This window comes from Monodon monoceros, unplaced genomic scaffold (genome assembly GCF_005190385.1).
Source record: "Monodon monoceros isolate NGI ecotype Baffin Bay Population unplaced genomic scaffold, NGI_Narwhal_1 Super_Scaffold_11, whole genome shotgun sequence".
NCBI classification, from domain to species: domain Eukaryota; kingdom Metazoa; phylum Chordata; class Mammalia; order Artiodactyla; family Monodontidae; genus Monodon; species Monodon monoceros.
In genome coordinates, this window is record NW_021703767.1 from 117,197,191 (window position 1) to 117,217,094 (window position 19,904).

At 37.2% G+C, this 19,904-nt stretch overlaps 1 protein-coding gene across 3 annotated transcripts in view; it reads left to right on the forward strand.

Annotated features, from left to right (window-relative positions):
• Positions 1–19,904, forward strand: part of PLOD2 (procollagen-lysine,2-oxoglutarate 5-dioxygenase 2) — a 107,986-nt gene that overhangs the window by 63,920 nt on the left and 24,162 nt on the right. The gene's annotated exons all lie outside the window — the stretch shown is intronic.

Consider the following 19,904-nt stretch of genomic DNA (forward strand, 5'->3'; position numbering starts at 1 on the left):
TCAGCATTTTAAAGACCCTCAAGCCTTTCTTATCCTAGAAACCCAGCCAACACAAACTGCAACATCCTTTTCAATCTACCTTGCCTCCCAGCCTGCCTGTCTTTTTCCCTCCCCTTCACAGCCACACTCTTTAAAGTAGAGACGACTCACTGCTACCACTATTCCTCTTCCCATCACCCCCAGGAATGGCTCCTGTCAAGGTCTGTTGTGACATCCTTGTTGAGTAGCAGACACTCATCAGCCCTCATTTCTCTTTCATCCAAAGATAACATTTGACGATGTTCATCCCGTTTGGTCCAATTTGAAATACTTCCCTTTGCTTCCATGATGCTCTGCTGGTTTCTCTAATAATTTTCTGGCCTTTTCAGTCTCTCTCTTTCTCTTTCTTTTTTTAATATACATTTTTAAAATTTAACACTCTGTGTGTGTAGGGGGTTTCAGGGGTTGGGTGATCCTCTTCCTGCATTTTTTTTTAACATCTTTATTGGGGTATAATTGCTTTACAATGGTGTGTTAGTTTCTGCTTTATAACAAAGTGAATCAGTTATACATATACATATGTTCCCATATCTCTTCCCTCTTGCGTCTCCCTCCCTCCCACCCTCCCTATGCCACCCCTCCAGGCGGTCACAAAGCACCGAGCTGATCTCCCTGTGCTATGCGGCTGCTTCCCACTAGCTATCTACCTTACGTTTGGTAGTGTATATATGTCCATGCCTCTCTCTCGCTTTGTCACAGCTCACCCTTCCCCCTCCGCATATCCTCAAGTCCGTTCTCTAGTAGGTCTCCTGCATTGTTTTAGTAAAGTGTTCTGCAGGTGTCTGTCTGAGACATCTTTCCTTTTCCCAGCTACAGGCATTCTTAGGTAATCCGCTTCATTCCCAAGTCAGCAGTGCTGATTATTTTCAAATCCTTGCTGTAGCGTCTATCTTTCCTGAGCTGTGGGTGTGAATACCCAGTTGTTGGATTTATCTGTGTGTCATACAAGACCTGGAGGTCAGAACCTTCAGCTCTGCCTCTCCTTCCACCCACTTGATTAACCAGAACCTGGGTTTTGTTTTGACCGTATTTACCTCCCATTCCCAATCCAGAAGACATCCTTTCTAACTCCCATGCATGGTGGTTTGTCTAATTTGCTTAGAGTCAAGAGCAACCTCCTTAGTTCAAGCCACCTGCAACCTCCCACCAGTATCAATCACCCACTAGCAGTCTGGAAGAAACCCAGTTACATTACTCACCTGTGTTATGCCCTCTATAGACTTAGGTATGAAGTTCCACATTCTCAACTTGGTTATTTTTTTGTTTTTTTTTGTTTTTAATTTTGCTTCTGGTTTAGGGGTCCCAAGTCTACCATCTTATCTACTCCCCCACTCCTGATACTGTAATATGTATACAGAATATCTCATTCTCAATTCTCTCCCTCAGCTCCTGCCATACTGAGTTAATTTGAACTTTGTAAATGTTTCATGTGTCCTCTGTCTGCAAGTCTTCTGTACATGCATTTCACTCATTCTGGAGTCCTCTGACCTAATTCCCACTTGCTGTACCCATCTATTAGTGCTTTTCATCTTTTAGGTGTCAACTTTGCTTTAACTCCTTAAGTCTCCTGAATGCCTTTATATCTGGAACTTTGTCCATCACAGAACATAATACCACACGTTGAACAGGGATGGAACTGAACTTTTTTTTTTTCTTTCGTCTCTTACTGGGTCTTTAGCCTAGGAATTACAGAAATCATATCTATCCTGTTCACTTTTTGTTTTGCCAGGGTCCAGCGCATGTGTAGCATATATTAGCCTTTCAATAAATTGTGATTGAATGTCAGAGTCTATAAATAATCTAATGACCTAGCATTATTCTTGGGAATGGTGAGGTAGATTTTCTTCTGGCAGGGCAAAATAGTCATAAAATTTCTTTGGGTTCCTGTAACTGTCCCTAGGCAGGTAAATGGACTTTTACAACTGGACATCTATAACTAAATAGTGTGCTATTTCTCCTTGGTAATGTAATATTTTAATCAAATTTAAATGTCTTTAAAGAGGGTGCTTGGTCACAATTTAGTTATTGTGAGTGATATTCAGTGATTCCATTGTTTTCACCAATTTTTTCCAAATTTCCAGGATAATGTTGATAGGAGTTTTACAAAGCGATTGAAAGACTTCTCATAAGAAAAGAAGCTCTAGTCCTCAGTCATTTAGAAAGACCTGTGTGTACTAAGAAATTTTAAGTCTTCCAAGAAACATTTTCAGTTTGGGCTATCACTGTTTCCGGCATTTCAAGCAGTATGATGATCCTATTATATTTCCTGTGACATGATTTTATGATTCTATTTGGCAATAAAAATGAAGTAATTTTTTTATTGTAAAAATTATGTTTGGTATAATATAAAATCTGAGAAAGAATTATATAAATAAGCATTCAACTAATGCTAATACTTTAGGAATATGTTAAAGTTAAATAATATATTTTCCTCTGTGTTCAGGTTAATGAGGAAAGAAAGCAGATTACTCATTTTAGGTATACCCTTTTTATTTAACCATCATAAAAGATGAAAGGATTTTTATATGATATTTTGTAATTTAACTTACTATTTTATTTACTAAGAGATGATTATAATGTCAGTAAGTCATAACCTTCATCTGAATGTTAATATTTAAGCCATTTTCTTATTTAAAAGTATACATAGTCTGAAAAAAATATAATCTATAAATGATAAATTGTTTGTAATGTGTTTATAGACAAAAGTATGTAAAGGTGAGTTTATTTCTTAGTTACTTTCTCTAAATCTCATGCTATTAGGAATAACAACTTTTAAATTATAAACAGTTTTAAAAATCGCTTATAATCCCACTACCTTCTCATATTGTTTTCATTCATAGTTGCTTTCAGTATTTATGTCCTTGTGATATATAGAAATGAGCATTCATATTTTTCATTTGTTTTCATAATGATGTATAAACAATTTTGTGCTTTTTAATTAACATTTTATTTGAAATACGTTTTTAATTCTACATAATTATTTTCATACTTGTCTAGATACAATGTAATATAAATCAGCTTTTAGATAGAAACCATGACTCCTGGTTTGAAATTTTACTTTTTATTCTTGAAACTTATTTACTGTTAGTAACACATCATAAGATTTGAATATTTGAATACCTAACTTTTTCTTTTAAGTATCAGTCATTATGAGATTGGTAGTATTTTTTTAAACATCTTTATTGGAGTATAATTACTTTACAAGGGTGTGTTAGTTTCTGCTTTATAACAAAGTGAATCAATTATACATATACACATATGTTCCCATATCTCTTCCCTCTTGCATCTCCCTCCCTCCCACGCTTCCTATCCCACCCCTCTAGGTGGTAACAAACCGCCAAGCTGATCTCCCTATGCTATGCAGCTGCTTCCCACTGGCTATCTATTTTACGTTTGGTAGTGTATATATGTCCATGCCACTCTCTCATTTTGTCACAGCTTACCCTTCCCCCTCCCCATATCCTCAAGTCCATTCTCTAGTAGGTCTGTGTCTTTATTCCCGTCTTACCCTTAGGTTCTTCATGACCTTTTTTTTTTTTTTTCTTCTTAGATTCCATATATATATGTTAGCATATGGTATTTGTTTTTCTCTTTCTGACTTACTTCACTCTGTATGACAGACTCTAGGTCCATCCACCTCACTACAAATAACTCAATTTCGTTTCCTTTTATGGCTGAGTAATATTCCATTGTATATATGTGCCACATCTTCTTTATCTGTTCATCCGATGATGGACACTTAGGTTGATTCCATCTCCTGCTATTGTAAATAGAGATGCAATGAACATTTTGGTACATGACTCTTTTTGAATTACTGTTTTCTCAGGGTATATGCCCCGTAGTGGAATTGCTGGGTCGTATGGTAGTTCTATTTGTAGTTTTTTAATATAATTTAATATAGATTTGTAGTTGTTTTTTTTTTTCCAGTACGCGGGCCTCTCACTGCTGTGGTCTCTCCCATCGCGGAGCACAGACTCCGGATGCGCAGGCTCCAGACGCGCAGGCTCAGCGGCCATGGCTCATGGGCCCAGCTGCTCCGCAGCATGTGGGATCTTCCCAGACCGGGGCACGAACCCGTGTCCCCTGCATTGGCAGGCGGACTCTCAACCACTGCGCCACCAGGGAAGCCCTGTAGTTTTTTAATATAATTTAATATAGATCCATTGATATTTCTGTTTTTCTGCCAGTATGATACTGTCTTGATTACTGTAGCTTTGTAGTATAGTCTGAAGTCAGGGAACCTGATTCCTCCAGCTCCATTTTTCGTTCTCAAGATTGCTTTGGCTATTCGGGGTCTTTTGTGTTTCCATACAAAGTGTGAAATTTTTTGTTCTAGTTCTGTGAAAAATACCAGTGGTAGTGTGATAGGGATTGCATTGAAGCTGTAGATTGCTTCGGGTAGCAGAGCCATTTTCACAATGTTGATTCTTCCCATCCAAGAACATGGTATATCTCTCCATCTATTTGTATCATCTTTAATTTCTTTCATCAGTGTCTTATAATTTTCTGCATACAGGTCTTTTGTCTCCTTAGGTAGGTTTATTCCTAGATATTTTATTCTTTTTGTTGCAGTGGTAAATGGGAGTGTTTTCTTGATTTCACTTTCAGATTTTTCATCATTAGTGTATAGAAATGCCAGAGATTTCTGTGCATTAATTTTGTATCCTGCTACTTTACCAAATTCATTGATTAGCTCTAGTAGTTTTCTGGTAGCATCTTTGGGATTCTCTATGTATAGTATCATGTCATCTGCAAACAGTGACAGCTTTACTTCTTCTTTTCTGATTTGGATTCCTTTTATTTCTTTTTCTTCTTGATTGCTGTGGCTAAAACTTTCACAACTATGTTGAATAAGAGTGGTGAGAGTGGGGAACCTTGTCTTGTTCCTGATCTTAGTGGAAATGCTTTCAGTTTTTCACGATTGAGGACGATTTTGGCTGTGGGTTTGTCATATATGGCCTTTATTATGTTGAGGAAAGTTCCCTCTATGCCTACTTTCTGCAGGGTTTTTATCATAAATGGGTGTTGAATTTTGTCGAAAGCTTTCTCTGCATCTATTGAGATGACCATATGGTTTTTATCCTTCAATTTGTTAATATGGTGTATCACGTTGGTTGATTTGCATATATTGAAGAATCCTTGCATTCCTGGAATAAACCCCACTTGATCATGGTGTATGATCCTTTTAATGTGCTGTTGGATTCTGTTTCCTAGTATTTTGTTGAGGATTTTTGCATCTATGTTCATCAGTGATATTGGCCTGTAGTTTTCTTTCTTTGTGACATCCTTGTCTGGTTTTGGTATCAGGATGATGGTGGCCTCGTAGAATGAGTTTCGGAGTGTTCCTCCCTCTGCTATATTTTAGAAGAGTTTGAGAAGGATGGGTGTTAGCTCTTCTCTAAATGTTTGATAGAATTCATCTGTGAAGCCATCTGGTCCTGGGCTTTTGTTAGTTGGAAGATTTTTAATCACAGTCTCAATTTCAGTGCTTGTAATTGGTCTGTTCATATTTTCTATTTCTTCCTGGTTCAGTCTTGGCAGGTTGTGCATTTCTAAGAATTTGTCCATTTCTTCCAGGTTGTCCATTTTATTGGCATAGAGTTGCTTGTAGTACTCTCTCATGATGTTTTGTATTTCTGCAGTGTCAGTTGTTACTTCTCCTTTTTCATTTCTAATTCTGTTGATTTGAGTCTTCTCCAATTCTTTCTTGATGAGTCTGGCTAATGGTTTATCAATTTTGTTTATCTTCTCAAAGAACCAGCTTTTAGTTTTATTGATCTTTCCAATCGTTTCCTTCATTTCTTTTTCATTTATTTCTGATCTCATCTTTATGATTTCTTTCCTTCTGCTAACTTTTGGGTTTTTTTGTTCTTTCTCTAATTGCTTTAGGTGCAAGGTTAGGTTGTTCATTTGAGCTGTTTCCTGTTTCTTAAGGTAGGATTGTATTGCTATACACTTCTCTCGTAGAACTGCTTTTGCTGCATCCTATAGGTTTTGGGTTGTGTCTCCATTGTCATTTGTTTCTCGGTATTTTTTGATTTCCTCTTTGATTTCTTCAGTGATCACTTCGTTATTAAGTAGTGTATTGTTTAGCCTCCATATGTTTGTATTCTTTGCAGATCTTTTCCTGTAATTGATACCTATTCTCATAGCGTTGTGGTCGGAAAAGATAGTTGATACAATTTCAGTTTTCTTAAATTTACCAAGGCTTGATTTGTGACCGAAGATATGATCTATCCTGGAGAATGTTCCATGAGCACTTGAGAAAAATGTGTATTCTATTGTTTTTGGATGGAATGTCCTATAAATATCAATTAAGTCCATCTTGTTTAATGTGTCATTTAAAGCTTGTGTTTCCTTATTTATTTTCATTTTGGATGATCTGTCCATGGGTGAAAGTGGGGTGTTAAAGTCCCCTACTATGTATATGTTACTGTCAATTTCCCCTTTTATAGCTGTTAGTATTTGCCTTATGTATTGAGGTGCTCCTATGTTGGGTGCGTAAATATTTGCAATTGTTATATCTTCTTGGATTGATCCCTTGATCGTTATGTAGTGTCCTTCTTTGTCTCTTGTAATAGTCTTTATTTTAAAGTCTATTTTGTCTGATATGAGAATTGCTACTCCAGCTTTCTTTTGATTTGCATTTGCATGGAATATCTTTTTCCATCCCCTCACTTTCAGTCAGTATGTGTCCCTAGGTTTTAAGTGGGTCTCTTGTAGACAGCATATATATGGGTCTTGTTTGTGTATCCATTCAGCCAGTCTGTGTCTTTTGGTGGGAGCATTTAATCCATTTACATTTAAGGTAATTATCGATATGTATGTTCCTATTCCCATTTTCTTAATTGTTTTGGGTTTGTTATCCTAAGTCTTTTCCTTCTCTTGTGTTTCCTGCCTAGAGAAGATCCTTTAGCATTTGTTGTAAAGCTGGTTTGGTGGTGCTGAACTCTCTCAGCTTTTGCTTGTCTGTAAATGTTTTAATTTCTCCATCAAATCTGAATGAGATCCTTGCTGGGTAGAGTAATCTTGGTTGTAGGTTTTTCTCCTTCATCACTTTAAATATGTCCTGACAGTCCCTTCTGGCTTGCAGAGTTTCTGCTGAAAGATCAGCTGTTAACCTTACAGGGATTCCCTCGTGTGTTATTTGTTGTTTTTCCCTTGCTGCTTTTAATATGTTTTCTTTGTATTTAATTTTTGATAGTTTGATTAATATGTGTCTTGGCGTGTTTCTCCTTGGATTTATCCTTATGGGACTCTTTGTGCTTCCTGGACTTAACTATTTCCTTTCCCTTATTAGGGAAGTTTTCAAGTATCATCTCCTCAAATATTTTCTCAGTCCCTTTCTTTTTCTCTTCTTCTTCTGGGGCCCCTATAATTCGAATGTTGATGCATTTAATGTTGTTCCAGAGGTCTCTGAGAGTGTCCTCAGTTCTTTTTATTCTTTTTTCTTTATTCTGCTCTGCAGTAGTTATTTCCACTATCTTATCTTCCAGGTCACTTATCCGTTCTTCTGCCTCACTTATTCTGCTATTGATCCCTTGTAGAGTATTTTTAATTTCATTTATTGTGCTGTTCATCATTGCTTGTTTCCTCTTTAGTTCTTCTAGGTCCTTGATAAATGTTTCTTGCATTTTCTCTATTCTATTTCCAAGATTTTGGATCATCTTTTTTATCATTATTCTGAATTCTTTTTCAGGTAGACTGCCTATTTCCTCTTCATTTGTTAGATCTGGTGGGTTTTTACCTTGCTCCTTCATCTGCTGTGTGCTTCTCTGTCTTCTCATTTTGCTTATCTTACTGTGTTTGGGTTTTCCTTTTTGCAGGCTGCTAGTTCGTAGTTCCTGTTGTTTTTGGTGTCTGTCCCTAGTGCCTAATGTTGGTGCAGTGGGTTGTGTAGGCTTCCTGGTGGAGGGGACTAGTGCCTGTGTTCTGGTGGATGAGGCTGGATTTTGTCTTTCTGGTGGGCAGGTCCACATCTGGTGGTGTGTTTTGGGTTGTCTGTGGCCTTATTATGATTTTAGGCAGCCTCTCTGCTAATGGGTGGGGTTGTGTTCCTGTCTTGCTAGTTGTTTGGCATAGGGTGTCCAGCAGTGTGGCTTGCTGGTCATTGACTGAAGCCAGGTGTTGGTGTTGAGATGGAGATCTCTGGGACATTTTCACTGTTTGATATTACATGGAGCTGGGAGGCCTCTTGTGGACCAGTGTCCTGAACTTGGCTCTTCCACCTCAGAGGCACAGCACTGACTCCTGGCTGGAGCACCAAGAGCCTTTCATCCACACGGCTCAGAATAAAAGGGAGAAAAAGTAGAAAGAAAGAAAGAAAGAAAGAGGATAAAATAAAATAAAATAAAATAAGATAAAATAAAATAAAGGTATTAAAATAAAAAATAATTAAGAAATAAATTTTTTTAAAGGTTAAAAAAAAAAAAAGGAACGGACGGACAGAACCCTAGGACAAATGGTTAAAGCAAAGCTACACAGACAAAATCTCACACAGAAGCATACACCTACACACTCATAAAAAGAGGACAAGTGGAAAAAATAATATATCTTGCTCTCAAAGTCCACCTCCTCAATTTGGGATGATTCGTTGTCTATTCAGGTATTCCACAGATGCAGGGTACATCAAGTTGACTGTGGAGCTTTAATCCGCTGCTCTTGAGGCTGCTGGGAGAGATTTCCGTTTCTCTTCTTTGTTCTCACAGCTCCCAGTGGCTCAGCTTTGGATTTGGCCCCGCCTCTGCGTGTAGGTCGCCGGAGGGCTTCTGTTCTTCGCTCAGACAGCACAGGGTTAAAGGAGTAGCTGATTCCGGGACTCTGGCTCACTCAGGCCCTAGGGAGGGAAGGGTACGGATGCGGGGCGAGCCTACGGCGGCAGAGGCCGGCGTGATGTTGCACCAGCCTGAGGCGCACTGTGCATTCTCCCGGGGGAGTTGTCCCCGGATCCCGGGACCCTGGCAGTGGCGGGCTGCACAGGCTCCTGGGAGGGGAGGTGTGTGGAGAGTGACCTGTTCTCGCACACAGGCTTCTTGGTGGCGGCAGCAGCAGCCTTAGCGTCTCATGCCCGTCTCTGGGGTCTGCGCTCTTAGCCGCGGTTCGCGCCTGTCTCTGGAGTTCCTTTAAGCAGCGCTCTATCCCCTCTTCTCGGGCACCAGGAAACAAAGAGGGAAGAAAAAGTCTCTTACCTCTTTGGCAGGTCCAGACTTTTTCCCCGGACTCCCTCCTGGCTAGCCGTGGTGCACTAACCCCTTCAGGCTGTGTTCTCGCTGCCAGTCCTCTATTGGTAGTATCTTTATACAAACACGTTAAATGTAAGAAGAGCACATCGCCTAATTTGCACATGAAAACAAGTCATTTCTGAAACGAATTTGATTTACAATCTAAATAGGGATCATAATTTTGTGCATATAAACCTCAGTGCTTGGGTCACTATGACCTTGAATAATTGGATGAGTTGAAAAAGAAAAAGAAAAAAGTAAGAAAGAAAAGATTCAGTTGGAAAAGTTTCTCTGCCAATGACATGACATCACCCTTGGAACCATTTTGATATTGTGAAGAAAGGATCAGGAAAGTACTACCACCTAGTAGCTGGGGACTGCCCGTAACAGCCTAACTACATAAACAGTTTTCTGTACTTTCCAAAGCTGCCAGCATAAATGTCTGAGATTTTTAATGAAGAAAACAGATGTAAATGGAGGGTGGTGGTGATGGTAACCTTTGCCTGTGTGATGAGAGATCTAAAAGAGGGAGGTTTCCAGTCTTAATTATCTATGAAAATCAAATTTAGGTGAAAAGTAGAAAAGTTATAGTATAGTTTTAATTCTGAGAAAACTAAATGTAATGCCTTCTATGCTCTAACCTTTTAAAAAAGATATTGATCATTTTCATATTCACACAGGGATCCTATGAGACAGATCAATAATTCATGAAATAAATATTTATTTCTTATGAGATTTCTGAGATGAGGAAAGTGCCAGTGTTTATATATAGATGGGAATTCTAGATATGTCCAACTCTGTGGGGGATTTTTTTTCTTTCTTTTAAAAAAATTCTTTCCCAGGATATATAAAACACTAGCCTTTAAAAAATTTCTCACTAGCCTTTTAAAAAACTCCTGTTAGAAATAATGCTTAATAGAGAATCCATTTTCACATGGATCTTTTTTATTTTCTTTAAAACCATAATATTATATAGAACATGAATGATTAAATTAATGTTTGCACTTTAGTTTGACAACAGTAAAATTTTTGTTTTTGTTATAGAGGCATATTCAGATGACCACATTGACTCTTGAAATATCATTAATGAATGTCATAACTACATATTTCCTGCCTTGTATTGAATAATTTGTTTCCTGAATTATGTAGTTCAATAGGGATGTGAATGAGTTATCTTTTCCACATCTTATGATTGTGCTGTACAGAATAATGGAACTGTCTACAATATCTGTAAAACACAAAGGTTTTCTCATTGTAATTAATACGGTACTTCTTTCAATAGCATTTGCTTCAGTTTTAGTACAATAGAAATATTTGGATAGAATACCAGATATTTGAGAGGAATCGGATAAAATGGTACTGGACTAATTTCCTCATCTATTCTATACCATAACATCTCTTTTAGGGTCTTAGGAAGCTAGAAAAAGTCAGTTGGCACTTCTGTACATTTTTGACCATCATATTTAATGTGTAAACATTTTTTTCTTTTGAGTTCGTTTCGCATTTTCAGTGAAAAATTAATGATTGTATAAACATAGTGAGGATTTTAGGTGCTTCCTTTTAACAGTAATATAAAATTACAGCCAAAGCTAGTTTGCTTCAGCTTCATTGTGTTGAGGTGAGATAATTTATGACAAGAAATAATTAAAAAATTAAAAACTATAACTGTTCCTACCACTTCAGATATTAAAATTGCAGTAGAATGTGTAGTAATTTTTTAAAGAAGATTGGCAGAATTTTCCCTAAAATATTTACACTCTAGATATATTCAAGATTTTTTTTTTTTGAGGGTTCAGAGCATCTCTCAGTGTGTTTACCTCTCTCTGTCATCCATCTTCCCTCACCTTCTCCTAAACCCAAAACATACACAAGGACTCAGATTTTACATATAAAATGAATGCCAAAAGATGCTTAAGGAGAAGAGGAGATAAGTCACGAAGGAGATGCTCTGAGAGATCTGAAGGGAGTAAGTGGGGGAGCAATATTGTACTTTATTTTTTTTCCTTCCAGTCTTACAATTGATATACAGCACTGTATAAGTTTAAGGTGTATAGCATAATGATTTGACTTACATATATCATGAAATGATTACCACAATAAATTTAGTAAACATCCATTATCTCATATAGATACAAAATAAAAGAAAAAACAATTTTTCCTTGTAACGAGAACTCTTAGAATTTATTCTCTTAACAACTTTCATGTATAACCTACAGCAGTGTTAATTATATTTATCATGTACATTACATCCCTAGTACTTATTTATCTTATAGCTGAAGTTTGTACCTTTTGATCACCTTCATCTAGTTTCTTCTCCCCTGCCTCCTGCCTCTGGGAACTGCAAATCTGATCTCTTTTTCTGTGAGATTGTTTGTTCGCTTGTTTGTTTTTGAAGTATTGCCTAAAACACCATGTTAGTTCCTGGTGCACAACATAGCAATTTGATATTTCTATACATTACAAAATGATCACCACAATAAATCTAAGTATCATTTGTCACCATAAAAGGTATTACATTATTATGGACTATATTCTCCATGCTGTTCATTTCATGCCCATGGCTCATTTATTTTGTAACTGCAAGTTTGTACCTCTTAACCTCCCTCATCTATTTCTCTCACCTCACCACTCCCATCCCCTCTGGCAACCACCTGTTCGTTCTCTGTTATGACTGTTATTTGTCATGTTTGATCATTTGTTTTGTTTTTTAGATTACACATGTAAGTGAAATTATATGGCATTTTTCTTTCACTGTCTGACTTATTTCACTTTGAATAAAACTCTCTAGGTTCATCCATGTTGTTGCAAATGGCAAGATTTCATTCTTTTTTATGGCTTAGTAATATTCCATTTTATATATGTATCACCATTTCTGTATATTAATACATTCATATATTGGTGGACATTTAGGTTGCTTCCATATCCTGGCTATTGTAAATAATTCTGTGAACATAGGGGTGCATGTATCTTTATGAGTTAGTGTTTTTGTTTACTTGGAAAAAATACCCAGAAGTGGAATTACTGGATTATTTTGAGGGACCTCCATACTATTTTCCATAGTGGATGCACCAATTTACATTCCCGTCAACATTGCACGAGGGTTCCCCTTTTTCCACATCCTCGCCAACACTTGTTATTTTTTTTTGTTAATAGCCGTTTTAATAGATGTGAGATGATATTTCATGTGTGGTTTTGATTTGCATTTCCCTGAGTGATTAATTATGTCGAGCATCTTTTCATGTGTTGATTGGCCATTTGTGTGTCTTATTTGGTGAAATATCTATTCAGGTCCTCCGCCCGTATTTCATTGGGTTGTTTGGTTTTTTGATGTTGAGTTGTATGAGTTCTTTGTATGTTTGGGGTATTAACCCCTTATTGGACATATCATTTGCAAATATCTTCTCCCATTCAGTGGGTGACCTTTTTGTTTTGTTGATAGTAGTTTCCTTCACTGTGCAAAAGCGTTATAATTTGATTTAGTCTCATTTGTTTATTTTGCTTTTGTTTCCCTTGCCTGAGGAGACATATCCAAAAAATATTGCTAAGATCAGTGTTAAAGAGTGTACTACCTATGTTTTCTTCTAGAAGTTTTGTGGTTTCAAGTCTTACATTTAGGTCTTTAATCTTTTGTGAGTTTATTGTTGTATATGGTATGAGAAAGCAGTTTGATTCTTTTGCATGTAGCTGTCCAGTTTTCCCAATACCATTTATTAAAGAGGCTGTCTTTTCTCATTGTATATTCTTGCCTTCTTTGTCATAGATTATTAACCATATAAGCATAGTTTTATTTCTGGGCTCTCTGTTTTGTTCCATTCATCTATGTATCTGTTTTTGTGCCAATTCTATACTGTTTTGATTACTGTATCTTTGTAGTATAGTTTGAAATCAGGGAGCATGATACTTCCAGTTTTGTTCTTCTTTTTTCAAGATTGCTTTGGCTATTTGGCATCTTCTGTGGTTCCATATAAATTTTAAGATTATTTGTTCTAGTTCTGTGAAAAATGTCATGGGTATTTTGGTAGGAATTGCACTGAATGGAGATTGCTTTGGGTAGTATGGACATTTTCACAATATTAATCCTTCCAATCTGTGAGCATAGTTTATCTTTTCATTTATTTATATCTTCTTCAGTTTCTTTCACCAATGTCTTATAATTTCCAGAGTACAAATCTTTTACCTCCTTGGTTAAATCTATTCCTAGGTATTTTATTCTTCTCGATGCAATTGTAAATGAAATTGTTTTTTAAATTTCTCTTTCTGATAGATCATTATTACTATATAGGAATGCAACAGATTTCTGTATATTGTTTATATCTTGCAACTTTTCTGAATTCATTTAGTAGATCTAATAGTTTTTTTGTGGAGTATTTAGGGTTTTCTATATATAGTATGATGCCATCCATCTTCAAACAGTGGCCCTTTTACTTCTTCCTTTCCAACTTGGATGACTTTTATTTCTTTCTCTTGCCTAATTTCTCTGGCAATGATTTCCAAACTTGAATAAAAATGGGGAGAGTGGGCATCCTTGTCTTCTCGTGATCTTAGAGGAAATGCTTTCAGCTTTTCACCATTGAGTATGACAGTAGCTGTGGGTTTGTCATATGTGGCCTTTATGTTGAGGTGTGTTTCCTCTATAACACTTTGTTGAGAGTTTTTGTTGTAAATGGATGTTAAATTTTGTCAGAATTCTTTCTGCATCTATTGAGATGATTATATGATTTTTATCCTTCTTTTTGTTAATGAGGTGTATCACATTGAGTGATTTGCATATGTTGAACCATTCTTGCATCCCTAGAGTAAATCTTACTTGATCATGATGTATGATCCTTTTAATGTATTATTGCATTTGGTTTGCTGGTATTTTGTTGAAGATTTTTGCATCTATGTTCATCAGTAATAATCACCTATAATTTTCTTTTTGGTAGTGTCTTTGTTTGGTTTTGGTATTAGGGTAATGCTGGCCACATAGAATGACTTTGAAAGTGTTCCTTCCTCTTCAGTTTTTTGAAATAGTTTGAGAAGAGTAGGTATTAAGTCTTCTCTAAATGTTTGACAGAATTCACCTGTGAAGATGTCTGGTCATGGACTTTTATGTGTTGGGATTTTTTAGATGTTTGATTCAATTTCTAGTAATGAGTCTGTTTAGAGTTTTTATAACTTTCTGATCATTCTTGGAAGATTGTATAGGCATACTTCATTTTATTGCACTTTGTTTTATTGCACTTCACACATACGTTTTTTATAAATTGAAGGTTTGTAGCAACCATGTGTTGAGTAGTCTATCAGCACCATTTTTCCAACAGCATTTGCTCATTTCGTGTGTCTGTGTCATATTTTGGTAATTCTCATAATATTTCTAACTTTTGCATTATTGTTTTGTTTGTTATGGTGATCTGTGACCAGTTAGCGGTCATGGTGATAAGTGATCTTTGATATTACTATGTAATTGTTTTGGGGTGTCGTGAACCTCACCCATACAAAATGGCAAACTTAATCGAATATTTAAATGATGACAAATCATTTAGAATATTACATAAATGTAGTTTTAAAGCAGTGGCGTGGTTTGAGAGGTTTACTCCAAATTTGAAGAGTTCTGCTGTGGGTAAAGTGCTGTTAAACAGCACTGCATGCTACAGAGAAATAATTTGTGAAAGGAAGAGTCAGTTGATGTGGCCGACTTCGTTGTTGTCTTATTTTAAGACATTGCCACAGTCAGCCCACCCTCCAGCAGCCACCACTCTGATCAGTCAGCAGCATCAACATTGAGGCAAGACCCACAACCAGCAAAAAGATTATGACTTACTGAAGGCTCAGATGATGGTTAGCAATTTTTAGAAATAAAGTATTTTTTCAGTAAGGTATGTACATTGTTTCTTTTAGACACAATGCTATTGCACACTTAATAGACTACACTATTGTGTAAAGAAACCTGATATATGCACTGGGAAGCCAAAAAATTTCTGTGACTTGCTTTATTGCGATATACGTTTTACTGTGATAGTTTGGAACTAAATCCGTAATATCTCTGAGGTATGCCTGTATGTTTCTAGGAATTTATCCATTTCTTCTAGGTTGGCCAGTTTGTTGGCATATAATTGTTTGTAGTAATTTCTTATGGTCCTTTGTATTTCTGTGGTGTCCTTTTTAACTTCTCCTCCTTCATTTCTGGTTTTATTGATTTGGGCTCTCTTTTTTTTCCTGAGTTAATCTGGCTAAAGGTTTGTTGATTTTTGTATCATTTCAAAGAACCAGCTCTTAGTTTCATTGATTTTTTTTCTTTTTTTTATTATCTATTTCATTTATTTCCACTTTCATTATTATTATTTCCTTCCTTCTACTAACTTTGGGTTTTGTTTGTTCTTTTTCTAGTTCCTGTAAGTGTAAGGTTAGATTGTTTATTGTTTTCTGGTTTCCTCAGATAGGCCGGCCTGTATCACTGTATATTTTCCTCTGAGAACTACTTTTGCTGCATCCCACAGATTTTGGATCCTTGTTTTTACATTTTCATTTGGAGATATTTTTTATTTCCTCATTGATTTTTTTCAGTCACCTATTGGTTGGTTACTAGTATATTGTTTAGCCTTCACATGTTTGTATTTTTTGCATTTTTTTCCCCTTGTAGTTGGTTTCTAATCTCATGCCCTTGTGGTTGGAAAATATGCTTCATATGATTTCAGTCTTAAATTTATTGAGACTTGTTCTGTGGCCTAGTGCATCATCTGTCCTGGGAAGTGTTTCATATGCACTTGAAAAGAAAGTATATTTTGCTGCTTTGGGATGGAATATTCTATACAGATCTATTAAGTCCATGTTCATTGCAGCACTATTTACAATAGCCAGGACATGGAAGCAACCTAAGTGTCCATTGACAGATGAATGGATAAAGAAGATGTGGCACATATATACAATGGAATACTACTCAGCCATAAAAGGAAGTGAAATTGAGTTGTTTGTAGTGAGGTGGATGGACCTAGAGTCTGTCATACAGAGTGAAGTAAGTCAGAAAGAGAAAAACAAATACCATATGCTAACACATATATATGGAATCTAAAAAAAAATTGGTTCTGAAGAACCTAGGGGCAGGACAGGAATAAAGACGCAGATGTAGAGAATGGACTTGAGGACATGGGTGGGGGAAGGGTAAGCTGGGACGAAGTGAGAGAGTAGCACTGATATATATACACTACCAAATGTAAAATAGATAGCTAGTGGGAAGCAGCTGCATCGCACAGGGAGATCACCTCAGTGCTTTGTGACCACTTAGAGGGGTGGGATAGGGAGGGTGGGAGGGAGCCGCAAGAGGGAGGGGATTTGGGGATATATGTATACATATAGCTGATTCACTTTGTTATACAGCAGAAACTAACACAACATTGTAAAGCAATTTTACTCCAATAAAAATGTTTAAAATAAATTGAAAACATAAAAAAAAAGAAAGGTCCATATGGTCTAATGTGTCATTTAAGGCCAGTGTTTCCTTATTGATTTTCTATCTGGATGATCTGTCCACTGATGTAAGTGAGGTGTTAAGGTCTTATCCTATTATTGTGTTACTGTCAGTTCCTCCCTTTATGTTTGTTAGTATTTGCTTTATGTGTTTAGATACTCCTATGGATGTGTGTATGTACATGTGTGTGTTGTTCTATCTTCTTGGTGGATTGATCCCTTTATCATTATGTAATATCTTTGTCTCTTTTTACAGTCTTTGTTTTAAAGTCTATTTTGTCTGATATAAGGATTGCTATCACCAGTCTCTTTTCATGTCTGTTTGTATGGTATGGAATACCCTTTTCCATCCCCTCACTTTTAGTCTATGTGTGACATTAGATGTGAAGTGAGTCTCTGGTAGGCAGCATGTATATGGATCTTGTTGTTTTTATCCATTCAGCCACCCTATTTTCTGGATTGCAACATTTAGTCCATTCACATTTAAAGTAATTATTGATAAGTATGTACTTACTGCAATTTTGTTAGTTGTATTCTGGTTATTTTTGTTCTTCTGTGTTCCTTTCTTCTCTTGTGATTTGGTTACTTTCTTTACAGTTAATGTTTGTATTACTTCCTCTTTATTTTTGTGTATCTAATATCAATTGGTTTATGGTTACCATGAGGTTCTTATGTAACAACCTATGTATATAGCAGTCTATTTTTCATTGCTTAAGTTTGAGTGTATTCTAAAAACACTACAGTTTTACTCCCCTCTGCCATGTTTTATGTTTTTGATGTCATATTTTACATCTAAAAAATTTTGTGTATCCTTAAATAATTATTGTAGATATATTTGATTTTACTAGTTTTTTATTTTAATCTTCATACTAGCTATATAGTTGGTTGATCCATTACCTTTACTTTGTATTTGCCTTTACTGGTGGCATTTTTCTCTTGCATAATTTTCATATTTCTGGTTATGTTCTTGTCTCTTCTGCTTAAAGAAGTCCTTTTAACATTTCTTAAAAGGTTGGTTTAGTGGTGATGAACTCATTTACTTTTTGCTTGTCTGGTAAACTGTTTATCTTTCCTTCAATTCTGAACATTAACTTTGCCAGCTAGAGGTTCTTGGTTGTGTTTTTCCTTTAAGTTCTTTGAATGTGTCATGCCACTACCTTTTGGCCTGCAAGTTTTCTGCTGAAAAATCAGCTGATAACCTCACTGGTTTTACCTTGTATGTGTCAAGTTGTTTTTCTCTTGCTGCCCTTAATACTCTCTTTATCTTTAACTTCTGCCATTTTAATGATAGTGTATATGTGAAGATCCCCTTGGGTTGACCTTTTAGGAATTCTCTGGGATTCATGGACTCAAATGTATTTCCTTCACCAGTTTAGGGGAATTTTCATCCATTGTTTCTTCAAATAGGTTTTCTGTCCCTTTCTTTCTCCTCTTTCTGGGACCCCTATAATGCAAATGTTAGAATGCTTATTGTTATTCCCGAGGTTCCTTAAACTATCCTCATTTTTGAAAATTCTTTTTTCTTTTTTGCTATTTTGATTGGGTGATTTCCATTACCCTGTCCTCCAAATTGCTGATCCTTTCCTCTGCATCATCTAATCTGCTGGTGGTTCCCTCTAGTTTCTAGTTTTTCTCTATTTCATTTAGTTTTTTCTCAGGTTTTTGTCTTGTTCTTTCATTTGGAACATATTCCTTTGTCTCCTCACTTTACCTAATTCTCTTTGTTTGTTTCTATGTATTAGGTAGATCAGCTATATCTCCTGGTCTTCAAAGAATGGCTTTGTATGGAAGGTGTTCTGCGGGGCCCAGTGGTGTGGTCCTTCCTGGTCACCAGAGCCAGGTGCTCCAGGAACGTCCTCTGTGTGGGCTGTGTGCATCCTCCTGTTGTGGCTGGGCTGCAGTGGCTGTGGGTGCACTAGTGTATGGGGCTGGTCTCCAGTACAACTGGCTATAAGGCCTGGCCACAACTGTCGTGGGCACTCTGGTGTACTGGGTTGGCCAATGGGATGGGACCCTCTTTGGGGAGACATTGGTGCTGACCAAGGGCACCTGCTGGGACTGGCAGGGTGAAGGGCTGCTTTAGTGGGGCTCTGGTACTGGATGAGGGTGCTTGTGGGGACTGGCAAGGTAGGGGGCCACTTTGGAGGAATGCTGGCTGTGTCAGGTCCATGGGCAAACCAGGTGGGGCAAATGGTACATTAAGTTTGATGGAGAGAGTCAGAAATGTCACCTGCTAGTGCCAGGTTGCTAGGTAGAAGGTGAGCCAAATAAAAACAAAACAAATAAAAACACTGGCACCTGCCAGCCCCTTTATACCCAGAGAAAGTTGCAACAGATCCCTGCCCCTCAAGCACATGCCCTAAAATTAGTAAATGAATTTCTTTCTTATATCACCCAGGCACTTTTCTAACTGCTGCCTCTGCACTGGGACTTGGAAAGAGTGAATCTGTGCATGTGCCCTTTAAGAGCAGAGTCTCGGTTTCCTACGGCCCTTCTGCTCTCCTGCGCATAAACCCCAATGGTTTTAAAGCCAGATGTTATGGGGGCTCATCTTTCTGGTGCAGGTCTCCCAGGAAGGGGGGCCCAAGGTGGGGCTTGGACCCTTCGCTCCTTGGGGAAGACCTCTGGGGCTGTGATACCCCTCCCACTTGTGGGTTCCTTCACTGGATACACGGGTTCTGATTAGACTGCATCTCTGCCCTTCCTACCTGTCTCATTGTAGGTTTTTCTTTTTATCTTCAGTTGTGGAAAGTATTTTCTTCTAGTCTTCAGGTCATTCTCAGAGACGGTTCTCTATCTGTAGTTGTAATTTTGGTGTATCTCTGGGAGGAGGTGAGCCCAGGGTCTTCCTTCTCTGCTATCTTGTTCTACCCCCACTTTAGTTTATTATTGATATGATCTGTGAGGTGGCTCTAATTAGGACTTGTTCTAGATCTGTTTTAATCTGCAGGCTTTCTTTTCTTCACGTTGGTGCCCTTGAATCACTGCCCAGAAGTCTGGGTTATAGTGGGTAACATAGTTTCCGAGAAGAGTTTAGTGCCTTTTGGTGATAAAGTGTATACAATATTTGTTTTGTGTGGTGATGGCTGGTAGGAGGTCACACTGGCACTGCCCCATTCACTGTACACTGTATTAGTAGAATTATTAAGGGGATATCCTAATGCAGAAAATATGCTTTGAAGTTAGAGGTTTATAGAA